The 11,137-nt window shown below is 50.5% G+C and overlaps 1 long non-coding RNA gene across 1 annotated transcript; it reads left to right on the forward strand.

Annotated features, from left to right (window-relative positions):
• Positions 1-2,260: 2,260 nt before the first annotated feature.
• LOC311511260 lies at positions 2,261-3,592 on the forward strand. The gene is made up of 3 exons (XR_014709238.1): positions 2,261-2,333; positions 2,419-2,614; positions 3,459-3,592. It is a non-coding gene; the product is annotated as an uncharacterized lncRNA (long non-coding RNA).
• The last annotated feature ends 7,545 nt before the right edge of the window (positions 3,593-11,137 follow it).

Consider the following 11,137-nt stretch of genomic DNA (forward strand, 5'->3'; position numbering starts at 1 on the left):
GCGGAAATGGAGCAATGAAAGTGGCAACCCAGAGTGTGGAAGAATGGCTACGTCGCTGTGTTGGGATATGAAACCAGCCCTCCCTAATGCTGACCCCTGCGGTGCCTGGCTGGGCACTGCCCCCAGCCCCAGGCTTTGTAATTTATCCCTTTAGGCTTTTACAAACAGCAGCCACCTGCCATGAGGAGACAAGGAGGAGCTACCTTGCCAGGCAACTTCTGTCCATCACATCCCTATCTTCATCTTCTGGGTCCAGCTGCCAAAGGCTGGATTCTGCCCCTGCGCTGATGGGGGACTTGGTGAGTGAATGGGCTGTGCCTATGTGGACGGACGTTAATTGGCACAGTCTCTAGTGGTACTAGCTACTCAGGGGACTTCTGTCTGTGTGTCGTATGCAGCTGGACAGAGGGGGTTGTGTGTACCCTGTTGCCACTGGTCGTCACCCCCACTCTCCCTCTGGCTCCTAACCTGTAATGTGAAAAATGCCAGAGATGAGGGGTTAGGAGTATTTAGAGTATTACATATCAACACTGTGTCCAGTATCTGCCTGCTCCCCCATCCCGTGGGGAGACCTCTAGGGTCTAACAGCTGTACTCAGCAGCTCATGGGGACAGCAGACTTCCCGCTCTGGTTTTACTGGGAGGGAGTCTGAAGGAGCCAGCAGCAGCTGGGTATATGGATCAGGCATTGGTGGATTCACACACGAGCCTAGGGGGCCATGTCCCCAGCCCCCCACAGGAGCACTGGTACCTGGGTAGAAGGTGGGGGGCAATGCTGGAACGGTGGCGATGACCCCCACTCCTCTTCTCCCAGAGGCCTCACCCCCTGGCTGGGCCAGAAGCTGGAGCTGGGCAGTGGTAAGAGCAATCCAGGGAGCATGGACAGCTGTAGGAAGCCCCAGACCCTCCACTTGCTTTGGGCAGAGACTGACCGGGGTGTCCGAGAGCAGCCCCCGTCCCGTCCCGTGTCCCCCCCGCACAGTGCACGCAACTGCCGGTGAGACCCCTGGGCAGGGGCTCCAGTCCCGCTGCTGTCCGGCATCCCTGGCCGAATCCCTTCTGCTCCCACTGCCAGGCTGCCCCCTCTGCTGCCTGGACTTCGTGTGGCACTGCTCCTCCCGTTGCCTCTGGCCCAAGGCTGGCAGTTTGGGGGCGCTCCGCGCCTGCCTGAGGCTACTATGCCAATGTTAAAAAGTGGGGCATGGCCCCTCTGCCCCCTCCCGCCCGGTTCTGGCCCCCCTGGCTCCCAAGGGGTGGGGGGTGGGCAAATGTTCTTTGTGCCCAGGGCCCCAGTAAATCTTACTCCATCTCTGGGATCAGGGCTTGGTTTGCCAATTCCTTATCTGCCTGTGGGTGCTGCAGGACCCTGCTTGGGAACTCAGCTGGGTCTTTCCATAGCTACCGCTTGGGGACTCAGCAGTGACGGAGGTCCCTACACGGAGGGCCTCTTCGGACGGTCCTGGACACAGTCCCCCCAATACTTGGATCACTGGCTTTCCCCTCCCCCCTATGGACCAATCCAATGCCCAGGGAAGTCAATGGGAGTCTTTCCACTGCCCTCAATGGGCACAGAATTTGGCACTTAGTCACCACCAAGCTATTCCCCCTGCTATCCAGTGTCATCTCTGTTTTCTCTGTACTGAGTTTCAGCCAGCCTGATACATCCATGCCTCTGTCCCTGCCAGGGAGTGGGAAAGCCAGGGATCCAAAGGGTGTCAGCAGGAGCGGTTGAGAGGAGATTCGTAGATGGATAAAAGGGGTAGTCCAGGAGAAGGGAGATGAATTTAAGTGGGAGAACATTGAGGCTGAGCGTTGAGATAAACGTCCTGCCAGCCAGATATGAAAGAAGAGGTGCCAGCCACGGGCTGGTGGCTTGTTGCTCCAAGGGAAACCGAGTTCGAGGCCAGCTTTTCTAGCCGTTTCTAATTAAAAAGTTAATCTGAAAAGAACAAAAGAGCCTCCAGACTGACGTTTAAAGTTAAAATTTTCCCAGCTTTATTCTTAAGGAGACAATGGTTTTTTACTGAGCTCTGCTAAGAACATTTATTAGAAAAAATATTTCAGAAAAACCTAAAGCAAAGGAACTGAAGACTCCGAAGCAGGAAAAATAACAGCAAACCCCAGTTCATTCCTATTTATCAGCACCATGAGTTCTTTACAGGCCTTATCTCTCCCAGCCAGAGGGAGGGCTGGGAGCAGTAATTCTTAGAGAGTATAAAACAGAGCTGAGATCGGGATCGCTATTCAATCTGTCAAACTTACTGAGGGGAGAATTTACAAATGCATCTCTGCTCCTGGAGCGGCGCTGCTCCAGAACCTGGGCCCTCACTGCGCGTATGTATTAATGAGTTTGTACCTTTACGATTAACTTCCACTTGAGATTCCCCCAATGTGAGCAAGAATTTTATCTCCTTATCAGCACTGAAAAGAACCCAACATTATGGCAAAAATGATGTTGTCCGTTACCAGCATCCCTCCTGAGTGACCCAACTGCGAGATACAGCGGTTTCATTACATTGACTCCACGGAGCTAACTCCTGGGAAGGATTCTGTGCCTGAAAGAGACCTAAGGAATTCCCTGGAATTGAGCACATCCCTCTCCTGCAAAACATAAGGTATATTAAAGAGAGGTTAAGGGTGTGGTTGAAAAGGGGGGGGCTATGGAGCAGCCATAGCAGGAGCTAACCGAGTCCCACAATATCCTAGACTGTGGCTCCTGGCTTCCCTCATTCTGAAAGCGGAAGTGTGGGGCCCAGCATGCAACACTCCATCTTGAGCCAAGATGTTTTATGGGGCCACTCTTCTGAAGGCAGCTGCAGTCTGCTCCATGTCTCTGCAGAGCCCTCTGGCTCCCTGCAAACTGCCAGTAGGGCTATTGGCCGGGGAAGGCTTTCACACCCCCACCCTAGCAAGTGCCTTTGACAGGGCATATTAGGGCTCAGAGATCCCTGCAGTGGCTGCTGTGCTGTGCCCAGGGCTGGCCTTAGAGGTGGGCAACAGGGGTGACCACCCAGGCACTGTGGTCAGGGGGGCACCAAGGTCAAGAGGCCAGGCCAGGACTGGGGTGGTCCTGGGGTGCGAGGCTACAGAAGGGAGCTTGGGGCAATGACAGGGGAGGCAGCAGGGGCCAGGGGTGATGGGCAGGGGTGGGGGGTCTGAGGAGGCAGCCGGTGCCAGGGGCGACAAAATACAAGTTCACCCAGGGCACCTTTTTCCCTGGTTGTGTTTATGGATCTCCATCCTCATTACACGTATACTCTGACCTTACAGCCTGTTCTCTGGGGCTTGGTCTAGCCTAGCTTCTGACGACTCAGGCAATGGGACTCCATCCCCTAGGATGGTCCCCTAATCACAATCATCTCATCTCAATTCCCTTCTTGGATTAATCCCGTTTCTTCTGGTTCCATTGCCCTTGTGTCAACACAATCGCTCCTACGCTCATTTCCTTCTGCTGCTCAGCTCGTGAGTGACCTTGCACCAGAGAAGACCTCAGCCGTCGTCAGCCTTATGACCCAGGACCTTCACCTTGCTCTTCTGCCTCGGATGTAAGTTCCGTTTGCTCTGAGTGAAGCAGCCGGCGACTGCCCTGGAGACGCTGGACCCCAGTTCACTGAGGCTTGAAGCAAAGCTCTTTTTATTGGCAATTTTTCCGAAACAGAAAGAAAATCCTAACACTGAACGCACGGCTCGGCTGAAACTCACCACAGTCACTGAGTATGGCCAGGTTACCTGGATCTCCAGCATGAAGGTAAAGGTGCTCTGCCTCTGACCCCTGTTGGAGAAAAGAGCAACACACCAGGCATCTAAGAGCATCTGTCTTTGGTCCCCAGCTGCCCCAGCTTCCGTGCCTTTGGAGGGCCCTTTCACAGAAGGGTCACTTCCTGGCTGCGAAGTCTGCTCATTAACGCAGAGTGTCAGGGACCATATTCATTGTCTGTTAATAGCTTATGTCAAACAATATCTCTTCCTGTTGCAAACATACATCACCATGTGAGTAGATTAGATTGTCTGGAAGTATTAATTTCCCCTAAGTCTTGCAGACATGTCCATTAGCCACTCTGCAGTGTGGCTAACCATTCCGAAGAGCACCTTCATTACCATGCAAATAGAGACGGACCCTTTCCATTCAGCACAGCTCAAGCTGGAGGATTACGGCTAGCTTTAAGGAGAGCCCCCACAGAACACAAATGAGGAAGGTCGTCTGTATTTATAAAGTTGGCCAAATTCACACCAGGCAGGGTGGGCCGGCACATCTGTCCCATAGGCCCATAACGGTGCTTGTCGCTTCCTGGTTCTTGCACCATTAGACCTGTACAGTCATCATGGACCCACTTAGTCTCATGCCACTGATGTAACTCTTCTGAGCTTTCCCCCTGAATCAGGCCCCGCCAGCTACAAGACCATTCTTGTTTCTCTTTACTGGGTCCCTTTCAGCTTACCAACATCTTCCCAGAACTGGGGTGACCAGAAGCGAGGGCACCATTTCCGGGCAGCCCTCATGGGAGTCACAAAACAAGCACTTTCCCCTCCCTGCTCCAGGACACATATCTGTATACCTGCCACCGAATCACATTGGTTCATGTTTTCCAAAGCGTCCACGCCAACTCCAGTGCACGTGTACCTCTGCTTTTGTTGATGCCCTCTCACATTGCAAAGTCCCCTCCTGCTTTCCAGGAGCATGAGAGAACAGGAGGAAGGACAGCCAAGCATGCTCGAGACAGCACAGCGGAGCAGATCTGAGGCAGCCTGGACCCCATCCCTCTGAAGCGATGCTTCTGTAGCCCCCACAACACCTCACAAAGGCTGCCTAGAGAATAGGAGTGCAGGGGACCATAGGCCCCTTGCTGTGTGAGGGCCACTGCACTGTGCCAGGTGGTGGTGTGTTGGAATTGCGCATCCTGCCAGCATGGCTTGTTTGCCAGCCACTCTCTACCTTCGTTTGCTGTATAACGTCTAGTTCTTACGGAGCTCATTTCATCACGAGATCCGAGAGTACTTCACAAAGGGGGAGAAGCATCATTGTCCCCTTTTCATGGATGGAGAAACTGAGGCTCAGGGATGCAAAGTGACATGTACACGGTCATCCGTCAGCAGAACCAGCGGTAGAACCTGGTCTCCTGATTCCCAGTGCAGTTCTCTAACCGCTCACCCACACTGGCCTCTCTGCTTTTGGAACAGTATGTTTAACTGTTTGGAACAGTTTATAGCCTGAACGGCTGGGGGCATGATAGTGTATGCTTCAGGTCAGAGTGTGGCTGCTCTTCGCCAGGGTGGGAAGGGCATAGGTGACCTCACCTCATAAGTGACCCCTCCCCTCCCCACCTTTACACCTGCAGTCCCTGCATTTGACTGAGCCTCACTGCAGGGTAAAGGGCAAGGGGTGAGTGGGGCAGGCAAGGGGACTGTACGGGAGGGGAGAGACACAGCTTCTCATGTAAAATGAAAGGAACCTTTGATCACTATGATCACTTACCATGGAGTCACAGACGGTCCCTTCCACCTTCCAGCACATCTTGCCACCCAGACAACCGGGACTTTGTGATAAAAGGTCACTTACACCAAAAATCACAGCACATCAGGTTGCTCCCAGTCCCAAGAGACCTGTCACTTATCCAGATCTACTGACACTCTGGATGTTACTCCAAAGACAATGCTGGCAGCCACTTCTATAGTAAACTAACTAAAGGTTTATCAGCTAAGAAAAGGAAATGAGTTATTGAGAGGTTCAAGCAGGTAAAATGTATGCACTGGTGAGTTACGGTTTGTAATTCACAGTGGTGGCAGTGATGTAATAAACTGCCACTTTCCCAAAAGTCTTGTCAGGGGACCCAGATTGTCTCTGGGGATCTCCACTTTGCATCCGGTACACTTCCCTGTAAGAGTCCAAACAGTGCAGAGATGAAGGATCTTTCCTTGAATCCTGCGTATAGCTTCCTCTGACAGAAAGCAAGCTGCCAGTGCCTCCATCCACGTGGGCTTTCCCTCTGGTGAGGGTGAGTGAGGAATGCACTTTGAGTCTCTGACCTCTTGTCATTGCACACAAGGGCCACGGGCTTTGAAATTAGCACTTTACTGTTAAAGTCCTTCCCTAGCATTACAAGGCTTCTTTGATGGGTTATCTGACCGGGGTATACACAATGTAAATGGAGGCTAGTACACTATATAGGGCACAGCTAAGTGAAAACAGGGCAAGTAACGCCCTCTTAGTTTTCATGGAGTTTAAACACCAGCTACACTCTTATACTTGCGGTATACTAATACGCAAGTAAACTGGCCTGAACACTGTCTGCCATGACCTGCCAGCGTCACACCTTTCCTTTGCTAAGAGCAGCCGAGAGAGATCAGATGGGTCATCTAAAACAAGCCCTGCATCACCCTGGCTGGGCTGAAATGGCCATTTCCAAGGGACACTTTGGCCTGCTTTGCTTGCTGGGTGGCGCAAGTTTTTGGTCTAGGAGCTTGCTCTGGCATTGATCATGCAGCTGCTGAATGACAGCAACTCTCCCATGGTCTCCGCCCAGATGCCACTGGCAGGACGAGGGCAATGTGCTAACTAGCTGCAGGCTGGTGAATAGGAGTATAATGGCAAGTGACAAGACATTTGTATGGGCAAATGAATGAAATACAAACCCCCGTGCTTCTCAGTGCCTATGCCGGGAATGTAAATCCCTATCAGTTCTGCCTATTATCATATCCCTAGGGAGGCTGAGTCTCTCTCGCTCTCTGTCTGTTGACTGTATCTGCTCAGCTGTCTGAAAAATTCATTGGTTTGAATATTTATACACCCTGGTATGTGGTGTGACTGCTTAGTGTGAATGCCATGTGCCGTACTGCTGGGGGAGACTTGGGTGTTGTTAATAAAAATGGCATCAGTTTCCAGGTAGACCAGGAAAAACAGAGCAAATGTGAAACAGACCCAGAGGCCTGTGTTCAAGGAGTCAGGCGGGGATGATTCAAAGAGCCACTGGGAACTGGCAACAGAATCAAATGTCACTGCATGAGCTCAGGCTGCCTATTAATGCAGAATAATGACTGCGGTCTCCTCCCGCTGCTGCCCAGGTGGGGCTGCCATTAGGCTGAGGTTTGCCGATGAAGCAGCAAGCAGGAAATCTGCAGCAAGACTGGGAAGTGATCTGCCTCTCTCCCACCCACTCCCAGATGCTCCAGGTCAAGCTGGACTTTTGAAGAAAAACAAACACGAATAAGGACCAGATTTTTAAGAGGCTTTTGTGCAGCAGCCTTGATGAGTTTTCATCCACAATGAATGGCAGGTGCAAATCTTGCCGTTTTGATGGAAACAGGTAAGGTCCCTTGCTGCCTGGGTCGCAGGATCCATGCCTGCAATTCACTGCAAGTGCAACGAGTTCAGGCGTCATTTCGGTGGGCACAGACTGTGCCTGGGGAAAGCGCGGTTGTCCCGGAACATCTTGGCTGCACAGGCCACATCTCCAAAGCTTGCACTGACATGACAGCACAGGCCCCTGGGCACACACACCAAAGCCGTCTTCATGCCTGTGCATGGGCAGTTGGGCCGGCAGGACTGGGGCTGTGTGCAGAGTCCCAGCCTAGCATCTGTCCAGTGCGCACTGCACAAAGCAGGATTTGTAAAGCACATTTTGAAGGTGCAATTTAAGCACCAAATTGGGACGAATTCACCCTACACTTGTTCACTTTCAAAAAAGGCAGCTGGCTACTGTCCATGCATGGTGCAGGGGAATAATAAGTGCAGGCCGACAGCATCTGAGCTCCGTGATACTGGTGTGACTCAGGAGGAACGCCACGGACATCAGTGGTGATATTCGGCTTTTACACCAGTGTCCCTGAAATGAGAATCTGGCCCAGGGAGCTTCACACAGACAGCTGTAACAGGGAGGTTCCACTGGAATTGACCATTAGTCCATCTAGTGTCCAGCTCTAACAGTGGCCAATGACACATGCTTCAGGGAGGTGCACATTAACTTCCCATAATGCACTGGGCCAGTTTGGCTATGCTCCCCATGGCAGAAGGGGAAATATTTCCCTGTCTCCTTCAGGAAACTAGTGTTTTGATGGAAAGCTCAAGGGATAATTTAGAGAGAGGAGTTTCTCTGGGGGGAGATAAGGGCAGTTCCTGGAATCAGATTGAAACTGCCCAAATCAGCATGCATCCAATTTACACCTGTCCATGGCACTTACATGGCCCCATTACTATGGTACTATGCGTATCCGACAGTCTGAGTGATGGGTCGGTCCCAGGACAAGGTGGGGGAGGTAATAGCTTTTATTGACCAACTTCTGCAGGTGCGAGAGACATGCTTCCAAGCTCCACAGAGCTCTTCTTATCCTCACAACACGCCCACTTTACAGATGGGGAACTGAGGCACAGAGTGACTAAGATCACATAGGGAGTCTGTGGCACAGGAGGGAGTTGAACCTGGGGGGTCTCCTTCATCCCAGGCCAATGCCCAAAACTCGTGTTCATCTGCGAGAAAAGAGACCAGACACCCACAGGCATCGCTGAAGAGTGAGGATAGTACCATCAGCAATAGCTCATTTCAACAGGGACACACAACAGTGCTGGATGAAGCAAGAGGTGAACTGAGCCTCTGCCCAAAATTCAAACCGAATCCTTGCTGAAGATTGAAAGAGCCCAGTTAGCTCCTAGGAGACATTAATTCTTGAGCAGCTCTGCCCTTCTGCTGCTGCAGTCATAGCGAAATACTGCCAGAAAGCCCATGCCTGTGGGCTCTGAAGACCCAGATAAGCATCTGAGACATGGGCACGTAGTCGGCCTGAACCTCAGAATCATTTCACATCCACAACAGTGAAAAGCAGAACTGATTTAACTTTTCCAACCCTACGAATTGTTAACCATTTTCGGGCAATTCCATCTGTTCATGCATCAATTTTAGGTGTTAACCTGCTCAATTTTGGCTTTTTACTTTGAAGTTATTTTTTTATTCACTCCCCTGTGATTGAGTTGCAGCTTACTGGACCAGATTAGCGGTTGTGGATCATCAGTGAGGTTAGATGTTGATAGATGTTTGGCTGCATGTGTGTGTTCATTTTATGTGCTGCCCCAGCCCTGCGCAGACAGCTGGCACGGCAGACCTCAAGCAAACCACTCAATGACCACAAGATCCATTAAGGGATGAAGTCATCCAGCCAGTTTTTATTGTCGACGAACTGCAGTACTAGTATCCCGCAGCCTCTACCGGACCACTAATACATATATGCCTGTAACAACAGACCTGCTCAGTGAACGGCGGGACTTTCCGTTCCTCCCTAGGCCGGACAAAGACACTCCCTCTGAGATACATAGAATCATAGAATATTAGGGTTGGAAGAGACCTTAGAAGGTCATCTAGTCCAATCCCCTGCTCAAAGCAGGACCAACACCAACTAAATCATCTCAGCCAAGGCTTTGTCAAACCGGGCCTTAAAAACCTCTAAGGATGGGGATTCCACCACCTCCCTAGGTAACGCATTCCAGTGCTTCAACACCCTCCTAGTGAAACAGTGTTCCCTAATATCCAACCTAGACCTCCCACACTGCAGCTTGAGACCATTGCTCCTTGTTCTGTCATCTGCCACCACTGAGAACAGCCTAGCTCCATCCTCTTTGGAACCCCCTTTCAGGTAGTTGAAGGCTGCTATCAAATCCCCCCTCAATCTTCTCTTCTGCAGACTAAATAAGACCAATTCCCTCAGCCTCTCCTCGTAATTCATGTATCCCAGACCCCTGATTATTTTCACTGCTCTCCTCTAGACTCTCTCCAATTTGTCCACATCCCTTCTGTAGTGGGGGGACCAAAACTGACTGCAATACTCCAGGTGTGGCCTCACCAGTGCCGAATACAGGGGAATAATCACTTCCCTCGACCTGCTTACAATGCTCCTACTAATACAGCCCAATATGCCATTGGCCTTCTTGGCAACAAGGGCACACTGCTGACTCAGATCCAGTTCTCATTCACTGTAATCCCCAGGTCCTTTTCTGCAGAACTGCTGCTTAGCCAGTCAGTCCCGAGCCTGTAGCAGTGCATGGGATTCTTCCTTCCTAAGTGCAGGACTCTGCACTCTACATCTTTATACCCTGATACAGACAAGTTAGTACTGCCCCCTGACATAGTTAGTTACTGCCCCCTGACATGGGTAGTTATCACCCATCACCTTGTACATGTTGGTTAGATCAAAACATCTCTATTATGTACTGTCATCCTCACCTTATCTTTTAGGAGGGGTCAGTGTGTTCCTGTTATCCTTGGGGAATGTTTTTGTATCATCCTTGATATTGGGATGTTCTGGTACCACTTGATATCGGGATGTGTTTGTGTGAGTACTCTGTGACTAGCACTACTTAGGAATGTGAATTTCTGAAATATCAGCCCTGTTCTTGCCAAATTCTGTGAGCAGGTCCTGCCTCATACCTGGCCTCTGATACAAGGGCTTATGTCTCAGGCTCTCTTCTTACTACATATGCATGTATCATTTTTGTGTCTAAAGTTATGAATATTGACTATGTACCATTATTTCAAATGTGTTTGCTTCTGGGTAACACCCACAAGGTAGTTTACATCCAGTCTAGCCAGCAGATTGTGAACGAACCATTCAAGGTGATGGCCTATTAAGAAACATAATAGGCCATAGAAGAAGCTAATCCCGACCGGATGGGTTTTGCTGTGGATGTTTCAGACAGTATATGGATAATGGCTGCTTTGACTCATCGAAGCAGGCAAGGGCATGTGACTAGATCATGTGATTCTGCACTCCATCTTGAGCCTGTGCTTTTCCATAAACTGTGCTGGGGACTTTGCTTGGAACAATAAAGTTCCCTCCGCATGGAGGAAGCTATAAAAGGGGGAAGTAACATCATGACTTGGCCTCACTCCCCCCCCACAATGCCTGGAAACACCTCAGGAAAAAAGACTGAACTGGGGAGGAGGTCCCAGGCTGAAGGATTTCTTTCCTGTGTATGGAAGATCTGTGACCTGCTTGCATTGTCTATCGGGGTGAGACATTGCTTAATTCAAATCCTGTCTAGTTAATAGAACTCAGATTGTGGCTTTGTTTTATTTCTTACGTAACCAACTGTGATCTGTTTGCTATTACTTATAATCACTTAAAATCTGTCTTTCTGTAGTTAATAAATCTGTTTT

Source organism: Lepidochelys olivacea, assembly GCF_965140295.1.
Source record: "Lepidochelys olivacea isolate rLepOli2 genome assembly, chromosome: 22".
Lineage (NCBI taxonomy): Eukaryota > Metazoa > Chordata > Testudines > Cheloniidae > Lepidochelys > Lepidochelys olivacea.